This window comes from Hyaena hyaena, unplaced genomic scaffold (genome assembly GCF_003009895.1).
Source record: "Hyaena hyaena isolate Hyena2069 unplaced genomic scaffold, ASM300989v1 scaffold_52, whole genome shotgun sequence".
NCBI lineage: Eukaryota > Metazoa > Chordata > Mammalia > Carnivora > Hyaenidae > Hyaena > Hyaena hyaena.
This window is the reverse complement of record NW_024080684.1, coordinates 3,416,562-3,443,853: the sequence shown is the minus strand read 5'-3', so window position 1 is coordinate 3,443,853 and position 27,292 is coordinate 3,416,562. Positions and strand designations below refer to the sequence as shown.

At 37.8% G+C, this 27,292-nt stretch overlaps 1 protein-coding gene across 3 annotated transcripts in view; it reads right to left on the bottom strand.

Annotated features, from left to right (window-relative positions):
* PLAGL1 (PLAG1 like zinc finger 1) overlaps positions 1-27,292 on the bottom strand; it is a 74,745-nt gene that overhangs the window by 32,014 nt on the left and 15,439 nt on the right. For all 3 annotated transcript variants that reach the window (XM_039230897.1, XM_039230898.1, XM_039230896.1), the window contains exons 2-3: positions 16,815-16,851; positions 324-397 (exon numbers count right to left, since the gene is read on the bottom strand). The gene's annotated coding sequence lies outside the window, so the exon portion shown is untranslated. The remainder of the gene's footprint in view (positions 1-323; positions 398-16,814; positions 16,852-27,292) is intronic.

Here is a 27,292-nt window from a genome sequence, read left to right as displayed (position 1 = left end):
AAGCAACTGTATAATATCCCTGATTTCTAAATTAATATGAATACCAATGATAGTTCTTAGCATATTCTCTTGATTTTTTTCTAAAGAGTGAAAAATAGGCTTTCATATCCCTCAACTCTATTTTTCCTTCAAAGCCTCAAGTTCCTCAAGTGCAAATTCTCTGAGAGCAAGCATTTTCGGGAACATAACCCCCTCTACTGTGGAAAAAGCAGAAGGCTTTGGTGTGTGCTCTACCATAGGAAAGAACAAGAATACAGACTCACGACTGACCACAGGAGAGCAGACTGGGTAGAAGTCCGAGGGCTTAGCAGAGACATACTTACCTTTTTAAGTCTGAGGTACAGAGAAGTTTTAGATGTGACATGAAACAGAGGCCACATCAGACGTGAGAGCAAGCCTAGAACAGGGCAGGGGGTGGGGAGGAGAGAGGAGAAATCAAAAGGTTAAAAAAAAAAAAAAGCATGGAGAAAAACCACATTGGTACTAAGTAAGTGGACATTTATGTACAGAATATGAGTTCAGGTATGCCCAGATCAAAAACTCTCTTCGTCAACACACCACAGTGCCATTTTCCAGCCTTCCAGAGACACGCCTTTAAGTTCTGACAGGAGTCTAGCTTTCAGAGAGGCAGCGCAGTGATGTGGTTAGGAGCATGAGCTCTGGTGTCAGAGTGTCTAGATTCAAATCTCGTGCCACCGGGGCCACGTAGAAACCTCACGCAATTTGTTTAGTCTCTCTCTGCCTTGGCCTCCTCGTCTGTAATATGAAGACTATAACTGTACCTACAGCGCAAGAGCCTTTTGAAGATAAAATGAGTTAATCTGAATAGTGCTCAACAGTATTGCCTGGTAAGCAAGGAGCAAGCATGTATTTGCAACTATTTTCCAAAGACCTCTGTTCGAGTGAAAATACCTCACAGCCTCAGGCAGAAATCAGACAATAATCAGAACCTTTTAAAAAGTGTCAAACATGAGCACTATCCTTTGGGAAAAGGAAACCAGCCCCTGAGCAGGACAGAGGATGAAGTAGGGAGGAGAGGAGAAGATTCTAAGGAGCAAGATCATTAAAAGGCCCTAAACAAACCCAGGCAAACAAAAACCAAAAACACCAAAAAACAAAACAAAAAAAGCAAAACACAAAAAACAAAACAAACAAAACTCCTTTCCCCCAAAGACAAGGCTGCTGTGAGAAAAGAGCCTCGAAATGCAGAATTTGTTGACAGTAAGCATACCCAATGAAGGTAATTTTAAATCTGTATTTCAGAACAGTCTTTCCTGTAATTCAATCTAATGAATAAGGAGGATGTTTCCCTTTCAATGACTAGATAAGCCAGTATTAGGGCTGCTTTATTTGGTCAGTCTGGATGGACGGGAAGCCATCTAAGAGGGAAGTATCTGGTGTCTTTCTACGAGGAAGTTTGCTTATGGAGATAAACACACACGAGCAAATACAAACACTGAATATGTGTTGATCCCCAAACCTCTTTTGGACGTTTGACTCATGTTAGTTGAAATTATTCTTCTTAGATAGTATAGCACTCTTCAGACTTGAGAAAAGGCTCTTTTATGGAGGATCATGTAGTTGGAGTTCTGTGATTCTATAGACCTAGCAAGAACACAATTCTTAACTGAAATTATTTCCTTGGCCTGTATGTAGTTGTTTCTATCAATGTGGACAAAGATATGCCTCACTGCTAAAATGAAAAAGTGTGGTTTGATTTCCTACATTTCCTTCCACCCTTTACCCCTCCCTACTTTGGTATGATGTCACATGAAATTACTTCCAGAAACAGAGGGTAGAGCAGCCAAGTTATAAACCTAAGTGCTATGCTTACTGCTTTCTTATCTACAAGTTAATACTTATGGGGGCGAGAGTCTATCGATGATCAAGGCCATGGTAATTTTCCTATTTCGTAAGAAATCTGAAATCTCAGCAGAATCCCAAGCTGCTGAGTCCACCGCATTCACATGACCCCTACAAACACTCATTCCTCTACAAGATTCCTACTGCAACTCACGCATTTGCGAACCTGTTTAAACTTCACTCTCACCTTTAATCAAAAACAGACAACCAAATAGATTTCTTTAAAAATAATCTTCGTGGTAAAAACAAAAATATCATGGGGAGTAAAATATTAGCCAGTTACTGTACTTCTGTGCTTACTTACCACCCCTCCTCCCCATTTACTAAAATTTTCCATTACAACTTTAAGATGTTGTTTCCCAAAGAATGTTGACAACTCTTTCCCTCTTAAAGCTGTGGTTTAAAAAGAAATAGGTTTTAACTTGCAAAGAGCTCAGAACTGGGCTTGTTCTAGGGTCCCCGTGAAATCATAGTAGTTGGTCCTTTAGTATCAAAATTTCCCTGAAACTTTTCATTGACAAATGAAGGTGTTTGCTTCCTTTGATAAGGAGTTTATAACACACAGCAGTGGTAAACCTGGTTAAAGAAACTATCAAAGGATAGTTTGTTTTGCATTATTTAACATTACATCATAGAATTAAATCATGTAAAATGGAAGCTTTATCCATCTCAATCACTAAATGTGGTCAAGTGAAACTCTACAAAACTCTAAATTAAAAGCTTTTGCATTGTACTGAAAATATGGAAACCCTGAGATGAGATTTAATTTTAGGAAAGAATATTCGAGAACAGAGCTTAGATTTAAGAAGGACAATGCCATCCACTTTTTTAATGCCTCCTGTTCAGAGACTGATGGACTGCCCAACAAACCTGCCAAATCAAAAAAGTGTTTCATAAAATTCTCCATAAAGCATAGATTTTAAAAAGCTATAGCACCAATCAGGTAACAATAGATCAATCAAGTTTTCCTAAAATGTAGTATTTGCAGTTGAAGCCTGGATAAGTAATTACATTCAAAGTAACGTACAGGGAGCTATCAATCCCCATTCATGCAGCTCGCATTCGCTGAGCCAAGAGCTTTGCTGAGCTTGGAGATATAAAAATGAATCCGACACAGCTGCTTTACTTCCAGCTAAAAGAATACACCTAAACAAAGAGCTACAAGGCAATGTGTTAAGTGCCAGAATAGAGGTGTGCACAAAGGGCTCGGGGCCAAAGGAAGACGCTATAAATTCTTCCTGGGAAATCAAGCAAGTGAGGGGAGACATAAAAGAAGGTATGGTGATGTTTCCCTGTGATAAACTCAAGACTTTTTCCTTACCGTGTTTGTAAAAGTAAGGTAGTAACTTTAGGATTTATGAAATGTGTTAATTGCAAGTCTAATAGTGGTCTATTAGCCAGTTTCATTTATGCTTCGGATGGGCTTTCAGTTACAATATCCAAAGAATATACGTTTTTAAAAATAAAAACACAACTGTCCAGAGCTGCAGGAATGGCCAGCATGAGTAAAATTTAGATACAAAGTTCAAAGATGTTTTGAAGCATGAACGAATGGCATTCTTTACACTTAGTAATATTACATTAATGCTTATTTCAAGCATCGGTTTTTTTCTTCTTCTGAATGCAAAAATAAAAGAATTACTCGATTATATCATGAGTAATATTTGTCTTTCTCTACTTCTGTGTTTAAAATAGAAGGAGGGTGTTGAATCAACTTCTACTTAACATCATTTATTATGCATACCATATTCCTACTTATAACACAGTTGTGACAGAACCTCCATTGTTCATTACACACTAGCCCCAAACTTGAGTAATTCTAATGTAAGCATGAGAAACCACCGTCTCCTTTGGGGTGAATTTCCAAATTCCTCTGTGTTAAATTGAGGTCTAATTTTCCCTGTGCCTGGTTTTCACAAGAAGGTCCCTTCCACCCCATGTGCTCCTTTTCAGCTGTCAATAAACAGAGGCAGTGAATTCCCCCACAGCTTCACAAAGCTAGTTAGGCAGGGCCATTCATTCCTTCAGGAAAACAGGGCATTGATTTCAGCGAGTTCCCAGGGAGCAGCTGCAACAAAGAGATCAAAGGCCCACCTCTCTCTCCCTCCACTGCTTCCATCAGGCCAGGCCCAGACAAACAGCGACAGGTTTCCTTGAGACAAGGAGAGGGCCCGGCAGACCACCTCATGGTTCAATTCAAATTCATCCGTTTCCTACATTCCAGTGACAGTCCAGAATGCTAACCATGACAAACCAGCACAATCACCCGGCATAATATACTGCTCGCTAGTTCATCCAAGGTCAGAGGGAGAAAACAAGCACCGAGGGAAGTCCTCCACTTCTAGGGCCTGCTGAGCCTCAATGGCCCCCTGACATTCCATAAATAAACTTCGCCTGCTCACTCTCCCTTTCTTTTTCCACCCTGCAATCCCACAAGCAATGGTCTCACTTAATCTGCAATTTCTTTCGTGTCACCGTACCCAAACTATTGGGACATTTCATTCTCAACGTAATAGTTCTAATGACGATAGGAGCATGGCTATGTGGGCAGCCCTTCTCAGGTCACACCTAGTAATCTACCACCATAGGGTGAATTTACAGCTGTAATTCCCAGAGCTTCCTTCAAGGCCTGATTTCCAGTGAAGGCCATACAACCTCAAGAGTCCATCTGCGTAAATTCTGTTTGCGAAACAAAAAACGTGAACAGACGTAGAAAGGTTAGCTTTTGACGTGAATGGAGTAATCACCCAAACTGGTAATCCAAACCCCTGATGTGACAGTCTGGGTGTGAATGAGCCCTGTGCAACTTTGTGGGAGTGAGGGGGCGGTGGGGGTGCAGGGGGGAGGCAAGAGGGGCAAGAGGAAGATGGACTGGTTACCTACGTTGAGCAGATTTGATTAAAAGGTTTCTAAAGTCCCCTCTGAATTCTGAGCTGCTTCTTTGACACAACCTTCACGAAAGCCTGCAACAAAGTGCATTTGTTTTATTGTGCTCCATTCCATTTCTGTCACTAATTCCGAGGAAACATGGGAGTGGATGGGTTAAATCTGAAAATTCCTAAACCAAAAAGAAAATAAACAATATTGGAATGAAAGGTATGGAGAACTCATTCCTTGACACAGAACACAACCGTCCCACATGCCCATCTTATGAACTTCAGTATGACCTGGGGAATCCATTCACTGATTATTCATTTGAATGCCAAGGACGCCATTTTGTACAGGGTGCTGAACAGCCCTCCAAGAGAAGACTTTCACTTTCTCTCAAGCTGGGACAGAAATGAGCTTTAGAAAATACAGAAGTCTAAATGGCACAGGAAAGGTAGCTTCCTAGTAGGCACAGTATGACAGTTATATTAGGAACCTCAAAGCTGACTCTGGCACTGATCCACTTTGGGCCTCTCTGTCTTTCTACTCTTCCAAAATGGAGACAGAAATATCTGTCAAGAATTCCATTACAAAGTATTGTGAAATAACCATTCCTCAAAAACAAAGTATCTCATCTAAGAACGCTAGTCTTTTGAGTAGAACTTCTTTACATAATCACTCTAAATTTAATAGAGCTGTTCTGGAAACTCACTAAGTTCCTATAAATCAAATTATTTTTTAAAAGCACTCAAGAAAATTTACTACTTAATGAAAGCCTATGGCAAATGACAAAATACACTCATCAATTCATTTATAAACCCTTTCAAAAGCATTTAAAGCACTTACAAACATCAATTTGATTTTCATCACAACCACCTAAGATGGGTGGTTTTACTAGTTTCTATTTTTGGATGAGGAAAACAGGCTTAAGAAAGGTAATAAACTGACTTGCCAAAGTCACAGAGCTGGTAAGTAGCAGAGTCACAGTAAAGTATCCCGTTTCTCAATCCCATGCAGTTTCCACTGTACGTAGCTACCATATGTGCATACAATTGTTCACTGAACTCCTCTCAAACTGTATTAAATAATCACAGTCTACTCCTAAGCCCAATGCACTGTCTCACTCATTCAAGGAAGCAGTGCTTGAGTATGGATTCTGTTGTCAGATCCATATTTAAATTTTAGTGTCGCCTTTTAGTAGTCTTATAAATTAAGCCGTTAATAATATTTACATACTCAGTTTCCTCATTTGTAAGAGAGAAATAGTATCTTCTCTGATAGGGTTTGTGAAGGATCAAATTAGATAACTAGTATAAAGCCCCTAAAGCAGTGTTAGCATATAATAAATGCTTAATAATGGTATCTATTATCATTGGTGCTGAAAATCAAACCAATGTAAAGTTTATTAAAAGGGAAAAATATGTTTCCTTTTCAATAAAAAGACATAAAATTTAACTTTCAGCTTCTGTATTACATGGCTCTCTCCAGCACTAAAAATTTACCACTCGCATCTAATATTTTAAGGTGGCCAACTAGTAAACCAAGATCAAACTGTCATAAAAGATGAGCTACTACAAAAAACAAACACTAATTGAATTGTGTTTTAAAAAGCTGATCGAGGAAAATCCCTGGTTGTTATAAAGCAGCAATGTGGTTTTTGTGTACAATCAGCTTTACTTCTTGCCATTTAACTCTTTTAAGCAGGAATGTATTGGTGCTAGGCAGAAATGCAGACAGTTGCCACATGAAGATAAAAATGACTAATAGGAATATTTGTTATACGGAGCTAGCGCTCTGTAAAATTTTCAAAGAATACGTATGTTATTTACGTGGATTCATTTGACCCCACACTGCTCTGCTTACTAGGAGAAAACAGATTAACTTTTTAGCACAAAGGCTGCCAGTGATAAACGGAAAACTTTTTTTTTTTTAAAACTCCTGGTCTCATTTTTCATAACACCTTATTGATAGCTGGTAGTATGGAGATGTTACAGAACAGAGTGTACAGAATACTGGGGGAAGACAGAGGCCACTAAGTCTGGTAGAGCTAAAAAAGGCTGTGGAGAGGAGGTGACATTTATCCAACCTTTTACCTAGTACAAAATCACATCCAGAATGTTAGTGATGGTCCCTGAGCCTCATGAAGTTTTCTCTGAACTCTGAATATGCCTTTCAGGAGCTTAGTTCTCATGCACTGCTTTTGATTATTTGCAAACTTAAATGCATCTCCCTTTAAAAAAATTATTTTTTATATTAAAAGAGGCAGGGAGTTGAGGCCACTGCTATTTCACTGAACATCACTTAAGGTTCCATCTAATTCTACAGTTCTGTGATTTCTAAGATTACTGGTCATTCTTACATTACCTACTATATAATACATCAGTTTAAATGTGTATGTTAATCTATAGCCTATTATCACTGAGAAATATATTTCACTACCATTTATCTCAGAAATTAATAGTTGGGAAGAGCCCTTAAGAATATCTAAGGGAGGGGCACCTGGCTCAGTTGATAGAGCATGTGACTTTGAGCTCCACCCTGGGTATAGAGATTACTTTAAAAAAAAAAAAAAAATTAAAGAATATCTAAGGGAACATGCCTCACTAAAGAAACTCAGCCCCTAGCAAGAGAAGTCTAATGGTTATTTCTTACCTATGAAGGGCTAAGAGTTGCCTTTTTATACTTTTTATAATCACCAGTATTGTCTCTTCCAACATGAAACAAACATGTTTAACAAAAGACATTCACATATTTGAAAACAATTTTGACAATCCCTTACCTTGAACCATTACTTTGAGACTGCTGTTCTTTTCTAACATAGGCATATAATGCTATAAATTTTCCTGTAAGCACTGCTATGGTTGCATCCTAGTTATTTGGAAATATGTTTTCATTTTCATTCCGTTGAAAATACTTTCCATTTCCCTTTTCATTTTTTTGTCACATGGGTTATTTGTCAAAAGTCACCAGCACAACCATTTGGATCTGGTGCATTTTCTTTTCCAGGAAGTTTTTTTTTTCTTTTACTATTAACTTAATAGATACTGGGGCACTCAGGTAATCTATTTCTCCTTGAGAAAGTTTTGGTAGTTTGTATGTATCTTTCTACATATTGTCCCATTTCATCTGTTACCAAATTTGTAGGCAGAGACTAATTATAGTGTTCCTTTATTTGCCCTGTAATATCCATGATATCAGTAGTTATGAACCCTTTTTCATTCCTGACATTGGTAATCTAGGTCTTCTTTTTTCTTTGGTTAAACTGGCTATAGTTGTATTTTTTTTTTTTATCTTGTTCAAAGAACTATCTTTTTGTTTTGATTTTCTCCCATTTTCCTATTTTCAAGTCTGTTGACTTCACCAATTTTTATTTTTCTTCTACTTGCTTTTGGTTTAATTTGCTCTTTCTCTAGTTTCATGAAGTGGAAATTTAGGTTACTGATTCAAGATATTCTTTCTAATATATGTATTTAATGCTATGAATTTCACTCTCAGTACTGTTTTAGCTCCCTCCTCCATCCCCAATTTTTATAAGTTGTATTTTCTTTTAGTTTAAAATATTTTTAAGGTTTCATGAGGCTTCTTTGATCTATGGATTACTTAGAAGTATGCTGTTTAATTTCCATCTATTGGAGATTTTTCCAGCTATTTTTCTGTTATCAATTTTCAGTTTAGTGCTGCTGTAGTCTGAGAACACATCTTGTATGATTTCTAGTCTTTTAAATTTAAGGTATTTTGTATGGCCTAGAATGTGCTCCTGAGTTGTCTGGAAGTGTGCTGTTAACATTCAAAAATATTTTTCTAGATACCTTCTGTACTAATTTAATTCCTTTATGGTCAGGGAACATTTTTCATATGATTAAACTTTAAAAAACTAATTTACTCATTTTCTTACCTAGAATATGGTCCATCTTAATAAATGTTCTGGGTGTACTTACATGTGTTGGGTAGAACGTTCTATAAATGTCGATTAGGTCAAGTTGGTTGATAGTGCTGTTCAAGTCTTCTCTATCCTTACTGATTTTCTATTTAGTTGATCTATCATCTACTGAGAAGGGTGTTGAAATCTGACTGCATCTGTGGATTTATCTATTTCTCTTTATGTATAGTGAAATTTTATTATTAGCTGTGTAAACATTTAAGATTATGTCCTCAATCAGTTTACCACTTTATCATTATCAAAGAACATCATTATACCTGGCAATATTTTTCCTCTCATTTCTACTTAGAAGTTTTAAGTTGAGGCTTAAAAAAAGATTAGTACTAAAATACATATTGTTTTGTATCCGTTACATTACAACCTAATTGTGTCTTCAGATGTATGAAGTGCATTTTTTGCAGGCAGCATATAATTCATTTTCTTTAAAAAAAAAAAAAAAAGAAGCTGACATTCACTGTCTTTAAACTAATGTTTAGACCTCTTATACTTAATATGATTATTGATATAGTTAGGCTGAAATGTACATCTTGCTATTTGTTTTGTATTTGTCCCATCTGTTCTCCATTTCCTCTTTCCTTTTTTTTTTTTTCCCCTATCTTCTTTTGGACCATTTTTTTATGATTTAATTTTATCTCCTTTAGCTTATAATTCTTTTGAGGTTGGTTTAGGGTTTATAGTCATATCCTTTTTACAATGTACCTTCAAGGAATATTACACCTTTTCACATAAAGTATAAAAGTTTTACATTACATTTCAATTTTTCCAATTCTGACCTTTGTGCAATTGTTGTCATACATTTTACATGTTATAAGCTCCAACTACAATGTTACTATTTTTGGTTAAAAGGATCATCTTTTTAAAAAATATTTAAGTTTAAAAAACTTTATACATTTACTCAGGTGGTTTCCATTTCTGATGTTTATTTCGATATAGTATTATTTTCCTTCTTCCTTATGGCTTCCTGTAACATTTCTTATAGTGTGTGTATAAAGGCAGTGAATCCTTCAGCTTTTGCATGTCTAAAAGAGTCTTTTATTACCTTTCTTTCATTACTTAAATTATGTTGCTCCACTGTCTTCTGGCTTGCATTGCTTTTGGTGAAAAGTCTTCTGTTATTTTTTGTTCCTCTAAATTTATAGTATCCTATTCTCTCCTTTAAAATCTTTATTACTGGTTTTAAACTATTTGATTGTGACATACCCTGATGTAATTTTCTTCATTTTTTGGTACTTGCTGGTATTCATTGAACCTCTAAGATTTGTGGGCTTATTGTTTCCATCAAATTTAGCAAACTTTCAGCCATTATTTCTCTAAATGTTTTTTCTATTACTTTCCTCCTTTGGATACTATAATTATATATTTGGCTGTTTGAAGTTGTCCCACAGCTCACTGATGGAAATGTTTTGTGTGTTTTTTTTTTAGCATGTTTTATTTTGTATAATTTCTAATGCTTTATGTTCAAGTTCACAAAGTCTTTCTTCAATGTCTTGTCTGCTTTTACTCCCATCCAGTGTATATTCCATTTCAGATGTTTATGTGCCTCTAGAAGTTCAACTTGGATTTTTTTTAATACCTTTTGTAACTCTCCTTAACTTAGTGCTTTCCTCTACAATCCTACACATATGTATCATAAAATAACTGTTTTAATATCTTTGTTTAGTAAAGATGTTTACTAAATCTTTAAAAATTTGTTTATGTTTATTAATATCTTTATTAAAATCTATCATCCCCGAGTCTATTTGTATTGACTGATTTTTCTCTTCACCAATGAATTTTCCTGGTTCTTGACATATTTATAGTAAATTTTGATTGCACCCTTTACCTTGTTAGGTGCCAGATATTTTGTACTTCTTTAAATATTCTTGAGCTTTGCTCTGGGATGAAGTTAAACTACTAGAAACAATTTGACCTTTAAGACAAGGGTCTGGAAATTGTGGCCCACAGCCTATTTCTGTAAATGAAGTTTTACTAGAATTTGGCCATCGTCATTCACTTACATATTATCTACGGCTGCTTTAACATTACAATGGCAGAGCTTAGTAGCTACAACAGAGATCATATGGCCTGTAAAGCCTAAAATATTTTCTATCTTATCCTTTACCAAAAAAGTTTATGATCCCTCTTTAATGGTTTACTTTCAGGATTTTTTTTAAAGAAAGGATCAAAGCAACCTTACTCTAGGGCTAATTTCCCCTTACTACTGAGGCAACACCCTTCTGAGTACTCCATTTTATGCTACTTATATTACACAGGTTTTTCTACTCTGCTGGGACACAGTCTTCCCTGCCCTGTGATATACATTTGCCTTTCTAGTGGTTCTTTTCCCAGCCTTGGGTAGTTCTCTTACATGCATGCACTAATCAACACTCAGCTAAAGACTCCAGGGGAGCCCTCTGATGATCTCCAAAGTGTTTTCTTTGTGCAATTCTCTTTTCTGGCACTCTGTCCATATTTTATAGGCTTTTTTGGTTCCATTTTGTCTTTTGGTTGTTTAATGCAAGAGAATGAACCGAGTTCCTGTTACTTTGCCATGGCTGGAAGTCATGGAAGTCCCCTCAGTCTCAAGTTCCAATTCCTTACTATTGTATTAGTGTTTTATATTCACAAATTAACTACTGAAAATGCTGCATTATCTCATTTCATCCTCTCCACATCACTGATGTAGATATCACCGAAGAGCTCAAAAACTACAAAAAGTGACTTGTCTGGGGTCACATTACAGAGCAGCCCATGTCTCTTAGTCATTTTCTCTTCCAAAAAAAACAGAAGTTTTCAAAATTTGGGATATATAATATAAATAATAGGAGACTACCTTCTCTATAAAGTACATTGTAAAAATAATTTATTACTAGTGTCTCAAATTATAATACTGAGAAACATAGAATTAAAGGATTGTTACTGCATGTTGCTAATGACCAGGTCTATCTCCTCAATTAATCCTCATAATCCTCACAGCTATTATTATTTCCATTTTATAAAAGATAACTTGTGGCTATGAAAGGTTCTTTAACTTGCTCACAATCATGTACTTACTGGCATTACTGCTGGAATTCAAGCCAGGCTACACTCATTCTAAAACTTGTGCTCTCCATGCTGTCTGCTAATTTATAGCTCTTAAAAGCAGAGCTTTTGGAACTAAATTATGATAGAACACTCCAAGTCCTCAGTAACAAAATTGTATTAGGAGCCATTTATTAAAAGTATCAAGATCTATTCATTTTTACCAAAGAGCTTTTAATCAGACAACTGCTGAAAAAGAAAATTAAATATGTTCTTAGAAGAAATTTCAAATCTAGTTTTTCTCCCTGTAATACTTAGAAATATATAGATAGTTGAGATTTTGGTTGCTTTTTAATTATGTTTCATCTAACTGAAATTCTCAAGTCAAGCATTTAAAATTCCCTTACTGAGTTATCTGGGAAAGCCTACAACTGACCAAAACTCAGCTGAGCTTGAGCTCCTACAACAGAATTTTCTTACCTCTAAATACTGAAAATATATTCTGCTTTCTTCAGATCTTACTATTTATTTTCTGGCAACAAAGCTATACATACTTACTGTAGGAAATTCTGAAAATACACATTTCTTATCTGCATTATTCTTAGTATGTCAGTTTCTTGCTAGCCATAAGAAATGAACCTATTATATCTTAAGCCTCCAATCACAGTCACTAAATGTATATTTCCCACTTCTCTACTTTATGTAATTGCATTAATTCTAAAAGTTTTATAGTTTATTTTCAGAACTGTAGAGGTCTATCATCATATTGCCTATAGAATTTTGTGTTATCTCCTCTTCTAATAACTATATTTGTTGCTTTTCAGTCTCATTGACTGGCTAGAACTTCTACTACCCATGTCCCTACTCTTGATTTTGATGGAAATGTTTCTGGCCTTTGCTATTAATAAATGTGTTAAGATTCCAAACAAATATTTTGTATCCAAAGTGAGAAAGTACTATTCCTAAAAGATGACCAGAATGAGTGTTTAATGTTATTAAATGTCCCACAAAACTCTAAGTTCACAGTTAAAAGAATTATTAATAGGGTGTAGTTTTTCCAGAAGATTCCCAAACACTGAATCATTTTTTGACTCAAGGTAAGTCTTATTTGGTTACAATAGATAGGTCTTTATAAAATTTTATTTGTAGGTTTTTACATTTATTCTCATAACTGACAATATTTTAAAGGTTTTGTGTTGGCCATTACATTTTAACGACAGTTAAATTTCTTGAATATATCTATTTTCTCTCTCTGTGCTGTGGAAGTTATGTAGCATGGAAGTAATTATTACATGAACAGTAGGAAGAATCAATCTGACAGGAAAACCAAGTTAAAATAATCTTTAGTATCTTAATCACTAAAAGGTTTAAGTTCATTTATATAGAATTTTATATCATGTTTGCTTAAAATTTTCTTACTCTCCTCTGTATTTCCCTAATATTCTTTTTTTTGTAACCTAGTACATGGGCAATTTTTTTAAGTCTTCCAAAGGTATTATAGTGTATGGCTGTGTTTATCTTTTGTCTAATGGTTTGTTAACAGTTAAGAGGATCCATGACAAGATATAAATTATTTACTTATTGTCACTTTCAGAAGGAAAAATCAAAATCGCATGGAAAACTCTAGTTGGCCTGGCTTGGATCACATGCCCATCCTAGGACTAGAATACTACTAGAAGGACAAGATACAAAGACTGCCTCAACGTGAGTCACTTACCCATCTTTGTGAGTCAGGAGGCAACAACAGAAGGGCATATTAGACAAAGTCAGTAACTACTGCATAATCCCTTTCCCCTGCTCCACCTGTGGAGCTCATCTTTGAATGAAGGGAAGACAAACAAAATATATCTCAGATGGTGATTAAAAACTAAAGTACTTAAGAGATAAAGACCAGTAAAAGGGTAAAGGCAGGGAGAAAGAGCGGCAATTCAAAACAGGCTGGGGCACCTGGGTAGCTCAGTCGGTTAAGCATCCAACTCTTGATTTCATCTCAGGTCATGATCTCATGGTTTGTGAAACTGAGCCCTGTGTCAGGCTCTGTGCGGACTACAAGCCTGCTTGGGATTCTCAATCTCTCTCTCTCTCTCTCTCTCTCTCCCCCCCCCCCCTCTGCCCTTTCCCTCCTCAAAGTAAATACATAAACTTTAAAGAATGTTTAAAAAACAAAACCAAAACAGGCTGGTCAGGGAAGGCCTAGGTGAGGAGATGACAATTTAGCAAATATCTGAAGGAGGTAAAGAAGCAAGTCTTATGGCTTTTTGTGGCAATAGCAACTACAAAACCCTGACCTGGAACAAGAATATTGGGATGGGTAAAGCAGTGAGTGAGGGGGCACAGTATATGGTTAGGTCAGAGGTAATGGGGGTGAGCCCATGTAGAAGATGATAAACCTCTATAAAGAGAGGCACTGGAGTCATTGGAGCAGAAAAGTAACATGATCAGACTTAGGGTTTTAAATAATTTATCTGGCTGCTCTTTGGAGAAGGGGTTATAGGAAAGAAAGTATAAAAGCAGAAAGACCATAGAGCCCCTGGCTCAGTAGGTTTAGCATCAGCTCTTGATTTTGGCTCAGGTCATGATCTCATAGCTGTGAGACTGAGCCCCGCATAGGGCTCCTCACTGAGAGTGGAGCCTGCTCAAAATTCCCTCTCCCTCTCTCCACTTGCCCTTCCCCAACTTGAGTGTGTGCTCTCTCACTCTCTCTCAAAAAAAGGGGAGGCAGAGAGAACAGTAGGAAGGCTATTTTAATAAAAAGATGATGAATGAGGATGGTCTGGACCAGGCTGATAGTGGAAGAAATGGTGAGAAGTAGTCATCTTCTGCATATATCTGAGTTAGAGCTGACAGTATTTCCTGACAGCTAGGTATGTAGAAGGTGAGAAAAAAGAGAAATGACAACGGTGTCAAAGAGTGTGGCCTGAGAAAATGGAAGAATAGAGTTGCCATTTACAGAGATGAGGAAGACTAAGGAAGAAGAAAGTTTAGTTGAGAGTGGAGAGGAACCTAATTGTAGACAGATTAGGTTTGGTATGCCTATTAGACATTCAGGAATTGGATATTTAAATCTGAAGTTCAGGAGAGAGGTTCACACTGGAGGTACAAATCTGGTAGTTATCAGCATATATGTGTAGTTAAAGCCATGAAACTAAACCAGCTTAGCTAGGAGTAAGTGTAAGCAGAGAAACAGTGTAGGAACTGCCCTGGGTCACCCTGTGGAAGTCAGGGCAATGAAGAAGTATCTGCAAGGAAGACTAATGTGAGTGGTCATGGTAACTGGAAGGCAGCTGGAAAAGTGTGGAGACTCAGAACACTAGGGAGGAGCATGACTGACTAGGTCAATGCTACTAGTAGGTAAGGTAAGATGAGCGCTGAGAACTGTGAGATTTGCAACATGGAGGTCACTGGGGACATGACAGTTTTGGTAGAATGCTGAGAAGCCAGACTGAAATGAGATCAAGATAGAATAGACAGAAAGACTGAAAAACTGTGTTAAAGAAAATGGAAATGAAATAGATTGATAACTAGGGGATGGGAGTTAAATAATTTTTTTTAAGTAAGGGAGGGAGGAAATCCATAATTCAGGGGAGTGAAGGGACAAGTGCTATAGCAATATCCGTGAGTAGGTGAAAGGAAATAGAATCTAAGAACATAAGTAGAAGAGTAAGCTTTGGATTGGTTTTGGGCAGTTCACCCAGGGAGGAGAAGAGAAGGCCGACTGTATGGTGCAGGTGGTTGGGTAGATGTGACGATGGGCACTTATGGAAATTCTCTTTTAGGTATTTCTATTTTATCAGTGACAATGAAAACAGAGTTATCAGGTGGAAGGGAGAACAGAAGAGGAGGAACTGGAAGTTTATAGAGAAATAGGTTTTAAATGTCCTTCTAGAAATTAATTGTCCAAACTGCCTGAAAACATTAGGGGACCACTGTGGTAAGTAATAAAAACAGTTAAAATAAGACTAGTGAGCATGGCTGGTCACTTTTGTCCATCTATGACCAGCAGGGCAGCTAAAGGCATGGAAGAGGTAGACTAAGTCTTTGGGGTTTAGATAGCAAAGTATAGTCAAGCAAGAAGGAGGGATAAAGTGTGGGGGAAATGGGTGATTTTAATGATAGGGTACAGGTTATTTACATTGAGTGAGGAAATGTCTAGGTAGAGTTAAAAATTTGTTGGTGGGAGCAGGGCCTGGTAGAGAATGGGATGCTTGAACTCAAGATTATGGAAGGAACCAGTTATTGCTAATGACTAAGTCGGCAATATCACCATGGGATGACAGGACTGAAGTAGCTGGGGAAACAAGATCATTGAAAGAGAAGAAGTTAAGGAAGTGAGAAATCAAGATACTGGAAGGACCCCAAAGTGGCCATAAAATCACCAAGAATTAGGACACATTAGTCTTGGAGAGGAGGACAGTGAGCCAGGAGCTAAATCTTCGAGGAATGAGAAAGAGTGATGTGGGAATTAGCAGGTGACTACAACAAGGAAAAAATACATATTTTTACTTCCAAGATTTAAAAAAAAATTTTTGCTAATGTTTTATTTATTTCTGAGAGAAAGAGAGACAGCATGAGCAGGTGAGGATCAGAGAGAGAGGGAGACATAGAATCTGAAGCAGGCTGCAGGCTCTGAGCTAGCTATTAGCACAGAGCCTGACATGGGGCTCGAACCCATGAACCATGAGATCATGTCTTGAGCCGAAGTCGGACACTTAACCGACTGAGCCACCTAGGCACCTCTGCTTTCAAGATTTTTAAAAATTATGTTTTATAACTATATTTATAATAATTACTTATGCTTAATTGTATATCAACTGTTTTAAGGTACTTAAGGTCTTTTTATGTTACACTTCTTCTGTTGTAGCTCAAATGTCCTTATTCTCTTTTGCTATCATTGTGAAAAATGTACAATAGATCCTGTCGTTGTTATCAATTTCCTAAATTTTAAAGCACTATTTCCCCACAAATGTTTCCTGGAGCACCAGTCCTATGGTATATATGGGGTTGTGTTGGGAAATATGTTTGAAAAACACCACAGACCATACTCCAATCTTTGCTCCAGGTTCTCTACAAAAGTACTCTTATGTAATCAGAAAATACAATACGTTGAGGGCAAAGAATAAAAAAAATTAAAATATCAACTTACAAAGCCAATGATGACTTATCAATGAGGCAGAAACAACCTAAAAACAAAAAAAAAAAGTCAGTTATTAGTTTTATATAATAGTTGCACATGCATTTTTTAATTTTACTGTAACTGCAGATTCACACATGATTTTAAGAGAGATCTTGAGTACCATTTACTATTTCCCCCAACGATAATATTTCAAAAAACTAAAGTAGAATATCACAATCAATATATATTTATGTTATACAATCCACTGACCTTTTGAGATGTCCCCAGCTTCATTATACTTGTTTATGTATTTAGTTCTACAGAACTTTATTACCATAGGCTCACACATATACCACCATAGTCAAGATACCAAAACCGTTCCATCACCACAAGGATCCCTCATGTCTTTTTAATTTTTTTTTTTAATTTTTTAAAATTTATTTCTAGGAGAGAAAGAGCGAGAGCGCGTGAGCAGGGGAGGGTCAGAGAGAGAGGGAGTCACAGACTGAAACAGCCTCCAGGCTCTGAGCTGGCAGCCAGCACAGAGCCCGACGCGGGGCCCGAACCCACAAACCGCGAGATCATGACCTAAGCGAAAGTCGGACGCTTAACCGACTAAGCCACCCAGGCGCCCCCTCATGTCCTTTTAAAAGCACACCCCACCTCCTTTTCCACAACCCCCTTCTGTCCCTAACCTCTTTCGCTTTTTTTTTCCCTCCCTTGGGATAGAGAGAATGCTCACAAGGGTATACACACAAGCAGGGGAGGGGCAGAGAGAAGGAGAATCCCAAGCAGGTTCCACACCCAGTGCAGAGTCTGAAGAGGGACTCAATTTCACAACCATAAGATCATGACCTGAGCTCAAACCAAGAGTCTGATGCCTAACCAACTCAGCCACCCAGGCACCCCAAACCTCCTACACATTGACTTTTTAACATTAAAATAACAGCATCCATTTGTGAGTGATAAGCATTTTACTCACTGTGCATAAAAGACTACTACCCAGTTATATGTCAAATAGTAAATAAGGAATTCTATTTTTCTACATGAAAGAGTAAGATTTAAAGGAACAAATTCTCTAGAGAGAAAATTTCGTTTGTTTGTTACCATAACATAAACTACTCACTTCAAAAATCAAAAGGTGAAAGGTAAGAGTGTTCAAAAATCAAAAGGTGGAAGGTAAGAGTATTATCTGAACTCAGATTCCATATTTTCAACATATATTTTAAAAGACTTTATTCTTTTAGAGCAGTTTTAGGGGCACCTATGTGGCTCAGTCAGTTAAGTGTCTGACTTTGGCTCAGGTCATGATCTCACGGTTCGTGGGTTCGAGCCCCGCATTGGGCTCTGTCCTGATAGCTAGCTCAGAGCCTGGAGCCTGTTTCAGATTCTGTGTCTCCCTCTCTCTCTGACCCTCTCCTGCGCATGCTGTCTCTCTCTCTCTCTCAGAAATAAATAAAACACTAAAAAAATAGAGCAGTTTTAGGTTTACAGGAAAATTGTTTTTAGTTTCACCATTCGTACAACTGCTGCCACATTGGAAAGCAACTGACTTTCATATATTAGCTTTCTAGCCTGTAACATTGCTATTATTCATTTATTAGTTCCAGTTTTTTTGTTTTTGTCTTTTTTTTCTATATAGATGATTGTACCGTGTGTGAAAAAAGGTAGTTTTATTTCTTCATTCCCAATCTGTATACCTTTTATTACCTTGTCTTATTGCATTAGCTAGGAATTCCAGTATTATACTGAAAAGGAATGATAAGAGGCCATCTTCCTTGGTTTCTGATCTTAATGGGAAAGCTTTTACTTTCTTGCCATTAAGTATGATGTTAGCTATAGGCTTTTGCAGATATTCTTGATCAAGTTGAGGAAGTTCCCCACTATTCCTAATTTACTGGAAGTTTGTGTGTATGTGTGTGTTTTAAGCATGAATGAGTGCTGGATCTTGTCAAATGCTTTTTCTGCATCTACTGGTAAATCATCTGCTTTTCCTTCTCTAGCTTGTTCATGTGATGGATTACATGAAATGATTTTTTTGAATGTTAAACCAATTTTTCATATTTGGATAATCCCCTTTTGGTCATGGTATGTAAGACTTTTTAAAGATTACTGGTTTGGGGCACCTGGGTTGAATGTCCGACTCTTGATTTTGGCTCAGGTCATTATCCCAGAGTCGTGGGATTGAGCCCTGCTTTGACCTGCACACTGGGCGTGAAGCCTGCTTCAGATTCATTCTCTCTCTCTCTCTCTCTCTCTCTCTCTCTCTCTCTCTCTCTCTCTCTCTCTCTCCCCTCTTCTGTCACTCTCCCCTGCTCATGCTGTTTCTCTAAAAGTTAAAAAAAAAAAAAAGATTGTTGGATTTGAAATGCTAATATTTTGTGAGGATTTCTGAATCTATGTTCATGAGAGATACTGATATGTAGTTTTTGTATAATGTCTTTGTCTGGTTTTGATATTAGAGTAATGCTGGCCTCAAAGAATAAATTAGTAAGTATTCCCTCTGCTTCTATCCTCTGAACATGATTGTGCAGAATGGCACAATTTCTTCCTTAAATGTCTGGTAGAATTCACCAGTAAAACCATCTGGGCATGGTACTTTCTGTTTTGAAAGGAAATTAATTATTTGACTTTTTTCTACAGATATAGGCATGGGCATTGAGTCCACAGTATTCCTTTATTATTATTTAAATGTCCAAGGGATGTGAAGTGATACCTCTTTTATTTGTGATATTAAGAATTTGTATCCTCCCTCTTTTCTCAGCCTCACTAGAGGCTTATTAATTTTATTGATCTTTTCAAAGAACTAGATTTTGGTCTCATTACTTTTCTCTGACATCTTATTTTCAATTTCATTAATTTCTGCTTTTTAAAATTTTTTAAATGTTTTTTATTTTTGAGAGAGAGCACACACAAGCAAGAGAGAGGCAGAGAAAGAGGGAGACAAAGAATCAGAAGCAGGCTCCAGGCTCTGAGCTGTCAGCACAGAACCTGACACGTGGCTTGAGGAACTCACGAACCACAAGATCATGACTGAGCGCGTAACCTACTGAGCCACCCAGCTGCCACCCCCCCACCTTTTTAAATGATTTAAAAGTAATTTCTCTACCCCACATGAGAGTTGAACCCACAATCCGGATATGAAGAGTTGCATGCTTCACCGACTGAGCCAGCTAGATGCCCTGATTTCTGCTTTAATTCTTATTACTTCTTTACTTCTGTGGACTTCAAGTTTAGTTTGCTCCCCTTTATTTTCTGGTTTCCTAAGGTGGAAATTTAGATTATTGATTTCGGGGTTTTCTTCTTTTCTATATATGCATTCAATGCTATACATTTTCCTTTAAAGCAACATTTTCTGTGCATCTGACATTTTGATGTCATGTTTTCATTTAGTTCAAAGAATTTTAAAATTTCTCTTGATATACTTTTTTGACCTATTATTTATAAAGAGGTTATTATGTATAACCTCTGTAACTTGAAATTTCCTACTTGTCTTTATGTTATTGATTTCTAAGCTAAATTCCATGGTGGCCTGAGAGCAAACAATGTATGATATCTACTCTTTTAAATTTGTTGTGTTTTATGGCCCAGAATGTGGTCTAACCTGGTGAATGCTCCATGTGAGCTTGAGAAGAATACATATTCTACTGTTGTTGGATAAAGTGGTCTAAACATGTCAATTACATCCAGCTGATTGATGAGATATTATGTTCAACTATGTCTTATTGATTTTCTGCCTAATGGAGCTATCTACTTAAGATATAAAGTATATAATATTTTTTTAGAGTATAATATTTTCTAACCAGAAACGTGAGTGCTTACCATAGCATGATCTAGGCATTTTAATCATTTTATCTCACTTAATCCTCCTAACAGCCTCATGAGGGATGTACCATATTATCTCTTCTTGGCCTATAGGAAAACTCGGGCACCAAATGTTTTAGTAATTTACCCAAGGCCACACAATTAGCAAATGGCTGAACCCGACACTCGAGTCCAGGCTTTTAGTATCTAGGCTATATGGTCCCTTAAACAATCCTAGGATGATCAAATCATTTTGTATTACCATTAATTCTATGATGAACAATGAAAATTTTCCTAGTAAGTCTTGCTTACAGTAATTACTCCTAAGAACTAATGTCCCTTTTACTTACTGTTGCTAAACACACTTACACTGGCAGATACAGTACCAGCACAATATTTGTATGGTCCTTCATTCAAAACATTCCACAAAATCGAGTGAAATATTTCATGTTTGTCTGCATGTCACCAGAGCAATAACATTTATATTCATATTCACTGTTTTTCTTAAATTGTTAAATTATTAATGGATAGAGACTATAACAGTATAAGTAGGTTTGTAAATAGCTATACACAAACATGCAAGAAATGCCTTTGATGAGCTTAATCATAAGCACAAAGACAATCTCAGGTTGGCTCTACTTCACCAGAGTTTCTGGTTTCCAGGAACCTGGACTCTGACATGGGAAGGGAGTCAAGACCTTCACTGGAAGGTAAGACCCAGCATCAGAGAATCCTGTGGGCAATTTCCTTTAAACTTCATTTACCAGCTAGGAAGATGATATAACTTATTAACCTACAATTAACTTATTAACCTAGAATTTTTATAATTCTAGGATGTAAAAAAACCATGCCATTCTTAGCTCAGATAACAAAGTGCCATAGACTTGATGGCTTAAATGATAAATATTTATTTCTCCCAGTTCTAGAGGCTGGAAGTCCTGGATCATAGTTCCACCATGGATAGGCTCTGGTGAAAATCCCCTTCAGAGTTTTAAACTGCCAACTTCTCATTGTGTTCTCAGACGGTGGAAAACAGAGCTAGCTACCTCTTTGGTCTCTTCTCATAAGGGCACTGGTTTCATTTATGAAGGCTATGCCTTCATGATCTAATTACCTCCCCAAAGCCCCACCTTGAAGATTTCAATGTATGAATTTGTGGGGACATAAACATTCAGTCCATTACAATGACCTAATATGGAGATGAAGACAGTATAGTCATCTCTTAAAAAACTCTTTACCAGATTCTCACATCTAGGGGAAAAAACAGGGATAGGTTACTAAAAACCATTCTATAATCAAATGGTATCTTGCTGCTAATTTGGACAGCCCAGGTAGGCATCTGTGTGACTGGAAAGTGCCTCAGGGTATATTAAAAATGCACAGAAACAATAGAGTGGAAAAGCTACTGCAGTAGAAATGGAGACGGAAGGTTCAGAGATGGGGGTCTCACAGCCAACAAGAGTGACTTCACTCTAACTTGTCTGAGTTCTAAAGCCTGACTACAACTCCAGAACTCTTCCCTGCTCCTGTTATCTTCCGGTTGGTGTTTTTACTTCTAACACTTGTACATACACATAGGTCTCTGTTAATATCCCCACTTCATGTTCCACTGAGGGAAGAAAAAAAAAAAAAGCTACTGGATAGAGCATTTCATCTGTTCAATGCTAACCCTACAAACTTCCCTTCTAGCACCACAGCAACCTCGCCTCTCCATTCAAAATTTCCTTTACATTATCACTTCCTCCCTTTCTACTAAAGATACTTCTTCCCAACATACAACTATAATTTGGTATTTCTCAACCTAAAATAAACAAAACCTTCATTAACTTTGCACTGCTCTCCAGCTCCCATATATTCCCAGACTATCTTTCTCAAATTTCTGAAAAAGATTTAAAAAGTAGATAATCCCCATTTCCTCACCTATTCACTTTCCAACCCATTCCCCTGGCTCTGATCTCCACCACTCTATCAAAAGATCCTTATCAAGGTCATCAAAGCAATTCTTATTATCCTCATTTTAAAAATCAGGGCACTAAAGCTCAAGAGAGATTACTAGGTTGAGATAGTAAAGACATATCTTCCCTTAGAGATAAGCAAGAGCCCAGAGCTGCTCCAAAGCTCTCTTTTCAGGATGTTAGACTAAGGACTTCATCTTCCAGGGACCCCACCTCCTTCTCCCGTTAGGTCATCTTCCCTGCATTAAAGCTCAGACTTACTCCCCAGCATATCTCATTGTTTTTCATTATTTTTCACTGAGAAAGAATTTTGCTTGATCTATGAATATTTTATGTAGATCACTTGGTGTATATTATTTTAGTTAATTGAAAATGGGTAGTATAAGGAAACATTGAAACGGAAACCTTTCTCAATATTAGACACTTGAAAAGTATCAGAGCCAGCATTTGACCTCATCACCTAGATTCTGGACCCCAGGCTGCCTGGCCTTCATGATGGTTAGATATCACAGCTTCTCAATTGTTCCCATTACACGGTAACAAGGCAAGAGGATCACTCAGAAGTGTGACACATCCCAATATTTCCATAAAGTCAGACAACATGGGGTTGATCCAAATTTGCTATGAGCAAACATATTAGAAACTGGTTTATATATCATAATGGGACTTTACAATGAGAGTCACAATTATTAACACAGGATACTCAACTTTGGTGACTACATCATTTTCCCTCCAGAGCTCTATTTAGAAATCTAATTTAGTAAGCACGAGGCAGGATACAGATTTGCATGCTCACCCATATCCTATTATTTTTCTAAGCACACAGACCCTACACTTGCTCAACATTGCCCTTAAAGCTGGACACAAGGGGTTCACAGCAAACCCTTCCCTCTAGAGTAAGAAGGCCAAGGGTCTAAGGGTACATGTCCACCCAGGCCCAGACTCCCCCTTCTGGACCATGCTGTAGATTCCTGGAACAAAGGGATTTCTTATTCAAAGAACTTCAAGCCTGCTAGTGGGGACTGTGAAGCCCTCTTCCCCAGACCTATGCTTATGAGAAAGATTATGCCACTGTGTATGCAGCCCTAGGCCCCAAGAGGTGGCCAATGGGTGGCTATTTGCAAAGGTGTGGACAGAGCTCCAATGTGTGCCCTCCATTGTGCAAAACTGGGCCTGGAACATGAAGACAGGGGAAGATGGGCCAGTATTCCTACACTGCCATGTTCTAGAGGTACAGAAACTTCAAGACTCCAAAAATCCCACATTCAAACCTAGTTTTCCAGGTCATAGAAGATAAATTGCCCAAGAATGATAGACTATGTGTTGTACAGTTAATTAGCTCAATTTATAACTTTTAACTATTTAGATTCATGATACAATTCCTTCTGTTTAATATTTCTGCTTTAACTTCTCTACCTCCTTATAGTGAGGCACAACCATTTCACTAATTCTAGGCTACTAATTAAACAGTTCATTATTGGTACAAGACTATTTAATATTCTCTTCACCCCCATGACAATCAAGAAGGTCAGGTGTTACAGAAAGCATGCAGGATGGAGGTGCACCCACAGTCTTCAGTCTGAGTGCAGAAGGCAGAGTCTCCCAGAAATCCACAATGGATTTTTAGTATGAGGAAAAAATAAACTGGTCTTCACTAAAGCCACTGAGGTTTGGGGATAGTGTGTCAGCACAGTGTAACTTTAGCCCATTCTGACTAGAAATGGGTATCAGAAGTAGGATGTTTCTCTAGCAAAAACTTAAAATATATTTAGTGTTCAGGGAACAGTGGGGAAATTAATCTTAAGGGCTGGAAAAACAGGTAATATATTTATACAGTGACAAAAAATTGCATAAAGTATTTGTTTCTAGTACATCAGGAGACATATTTCCTAATAAACTTACAGCTCTACAAGAGAGAAGAAAACAAAACATCTGAAGTGCGCATTGGTTATTTGTGGCTGCATATGGCAAGGTATTCACGAAAGGGAGGAGCTAAGAAAAGAAATATCCGGTTCTCAAAAAGAACAGAGCGATTGCAGACATTTCCAATTTGCAATGTTATATGAACTAACTACTTCTCACCCCCATACTAACAGAGACATTGAATGAAGGCCACAGGCCCAGGAAAACATCAAAAAAATTAGGCCTCAGAGAAAGGACAGATTAACATGTTCATTAAATCACTTTAGTTGGATAGATGATGAAAAAAGATCAGATTAAGGGTATGGTTTTCCCACAGAAGCCAGTCAGTCCTCAAATAACGTTCTTTTGGTCTAGAAAAAACTATACAGGCAAGAAAGCAAACTGATGCAGATCTGAGAAGCAGGTATCACAACAAAGAGAAAAACAGAGACGTGCTTACCGGCATACAGAACAAACAGAAAGGAAATCTTCCAGATTTTGGAGAGGACTGTGATGCCAAAGAAAACCAGTCTGTCAGCTAAAGTCTGAAAATGACCCTTTGGCTCCTTCTATGTGGAAGCAGTGGGAAGAAAGGGCTGCTCGGTTCCAAGTACAGCAAATCCTCTACTCTACATTTCATATGGGGCCAAGGAAGAACTCCCCAGAGGAAAGAACCAGAGCCTCATGAAAACAAGGTAGGTAACAAGAAGGTAAAATCAGGCTCCAACCAAAAAACATTTTGTTCCCCCATGGTGTCCCAATATCTGTCATGAGGGATTTCAGAATTGCTATGGACCAGTAACTCCAGCGTGCCTTCTATGTTCCCTTTTTCTAGATGGGATAGTCTACTCCATTGAACTGCCCAATTCTACCTTTATATATCAGGTATACACAAGCGAGACGTGTGTGCATGCACGCCTAATAAACTTACACACACGCATGCACAGAGGGAAGGCCATGTGAGGACACAGCAAGAAGGCAGCCATCTCCAAGTCAGAAATTGAGGCCTCCTCAGAAACTGAATTTGCTGGCAACTTGATCTTGGACTTCTAGTTTCCAGAACCGGGAGAAAACAAACTCCTATTGTTTCAACCACCCAGTCTGTGGTGTTCTGCTATAGTAGTTTGAACTGACGAACACGGGTTTGGTACCATGCAGTGGAATGCTGCTATAATAACTGGCTAAAAAATGTGGAAGTGGCTTTGGAACTGAGTAGAGGTTGGATGAGTTTTGAGGTGCATTCTAGAAAGAGCCAAGACTGCCTTGAAGAAATAGGAAGTCAAAGGTGACTGTGGTGAGAGCTCAGATGCAAATGAGAGCATGCTATTGGAAACAAAGAAAAGATGATCCTTCCTATAAAGTGGCAAAGAACTTGGCTGAATTGTGTTCTAGGGTTCAGTGGAAGGAAGAGCTTGTAAGTGATGGGTGTTCAGCTAAAGAGATGTTTTTTTTAAGTTTATTTGAGAGAGAGAGCAAGCAGGTGGGAAAGGTAGAGAGAGGGAGACAGAGAGAATCCCAAGCACACTGTGCACTATCAGTGTAGAGCCCAAACTCATGAACCGTGAGATCATGACCTAAGTAATTCAGATGCCCCTTAGCTGAAGAGATTTCTAATCAAAGTATAGAGAGTGTGGCCTGGCTTATCTCTATTGCTTAAGTAGAGTGCAAGAAGAGAGATAAATTGAAGGAATCATTAAGCACAAAGAGAGAGAGAGAGAGAGAGAAGACTTGAAGATCTGGAAAAATTCTCAGCCTATCCATATTGCAAAAAAATGAGACAGTATGTACTGTAGAAAATCAATGGTGTGGCTGGACAAGCACTGTATGAGATTATCCTTAGAGTGATTAATCAGCCTAATTGGCAGAAGCCAGGAATAGAATGGGATTATACCAGCAGAGACACAGTTTGGACCAAACAGAATATAGTCAGGATGAAAAAAAGGAGGCTTTTGGACTTCCAAGATTGAACAGGACTAGAACTATTTGGCTGCAAACATGCTCTATTTCCCATGAAAAGGAAAGAATGACCCCAGGGCAGTTCAGATATTCTCACTTCTACTCCCACTATATAGGGCAAGGCTGCTTCCTCCTTCATTTCAGAGGGTGGTGCTCCCATCCTCAGTTTCAGTGGGTCAGGCTGCCCCACCCAGTGCCTCAGGGGTGGGGCCATTGCCTAGGGCTATGTGGCCAGAGGGAATATCATGAAGCCAAAGAGAATTATTCTTAAGCCTTTAAACCAAATGGGGTTTGCCTGGCTAGATTGTTAGTCTTCTTTGGGACCCAACAATTCCTGTCTTCTTTCTGCTTTCTCCCATTTGGAATGGGAATATCTATCCTATTTCCATCCCACCACTGTATTTTGGAACCACCTAACCAGTTTGGTTTCACAGGTTCACTGCTGGAGAGGAATTCTGTTTCAAGATGAATCATACATACCGTGAGTCTCATCCATACCTAATTTAGAGGATTTTTTTAGGCTCCACACCCAACGTGGGGCTCAAACTCAGGACCCCGAGATCAGGAGTTGCAAGCTCTACTGACTGAACCAGCCAAGTACCCCACTGATATTCAGGTAAGACACTGGCATGTAGACTTCTGAGCTGATGCTGGGATGAGTTAAGACTCTTGGACCTATTGGGATGAAATGAATGTATTTTGCCTTCAAGAAGGACATGAATTTAAGGGGGCTAGAGAGCAGAATGTTACAGGTTGAATTGTGCCCCTCCAAAATTCTTATGTTGAAGCCCTCACCTCCAACATGATTATATTTGGTGACAGGGCCTTTTAAAAAAGAGGTACCTAAGATTGAATGAGATTAAGAATGGGATTTGTGTCCTTACAAGAGAA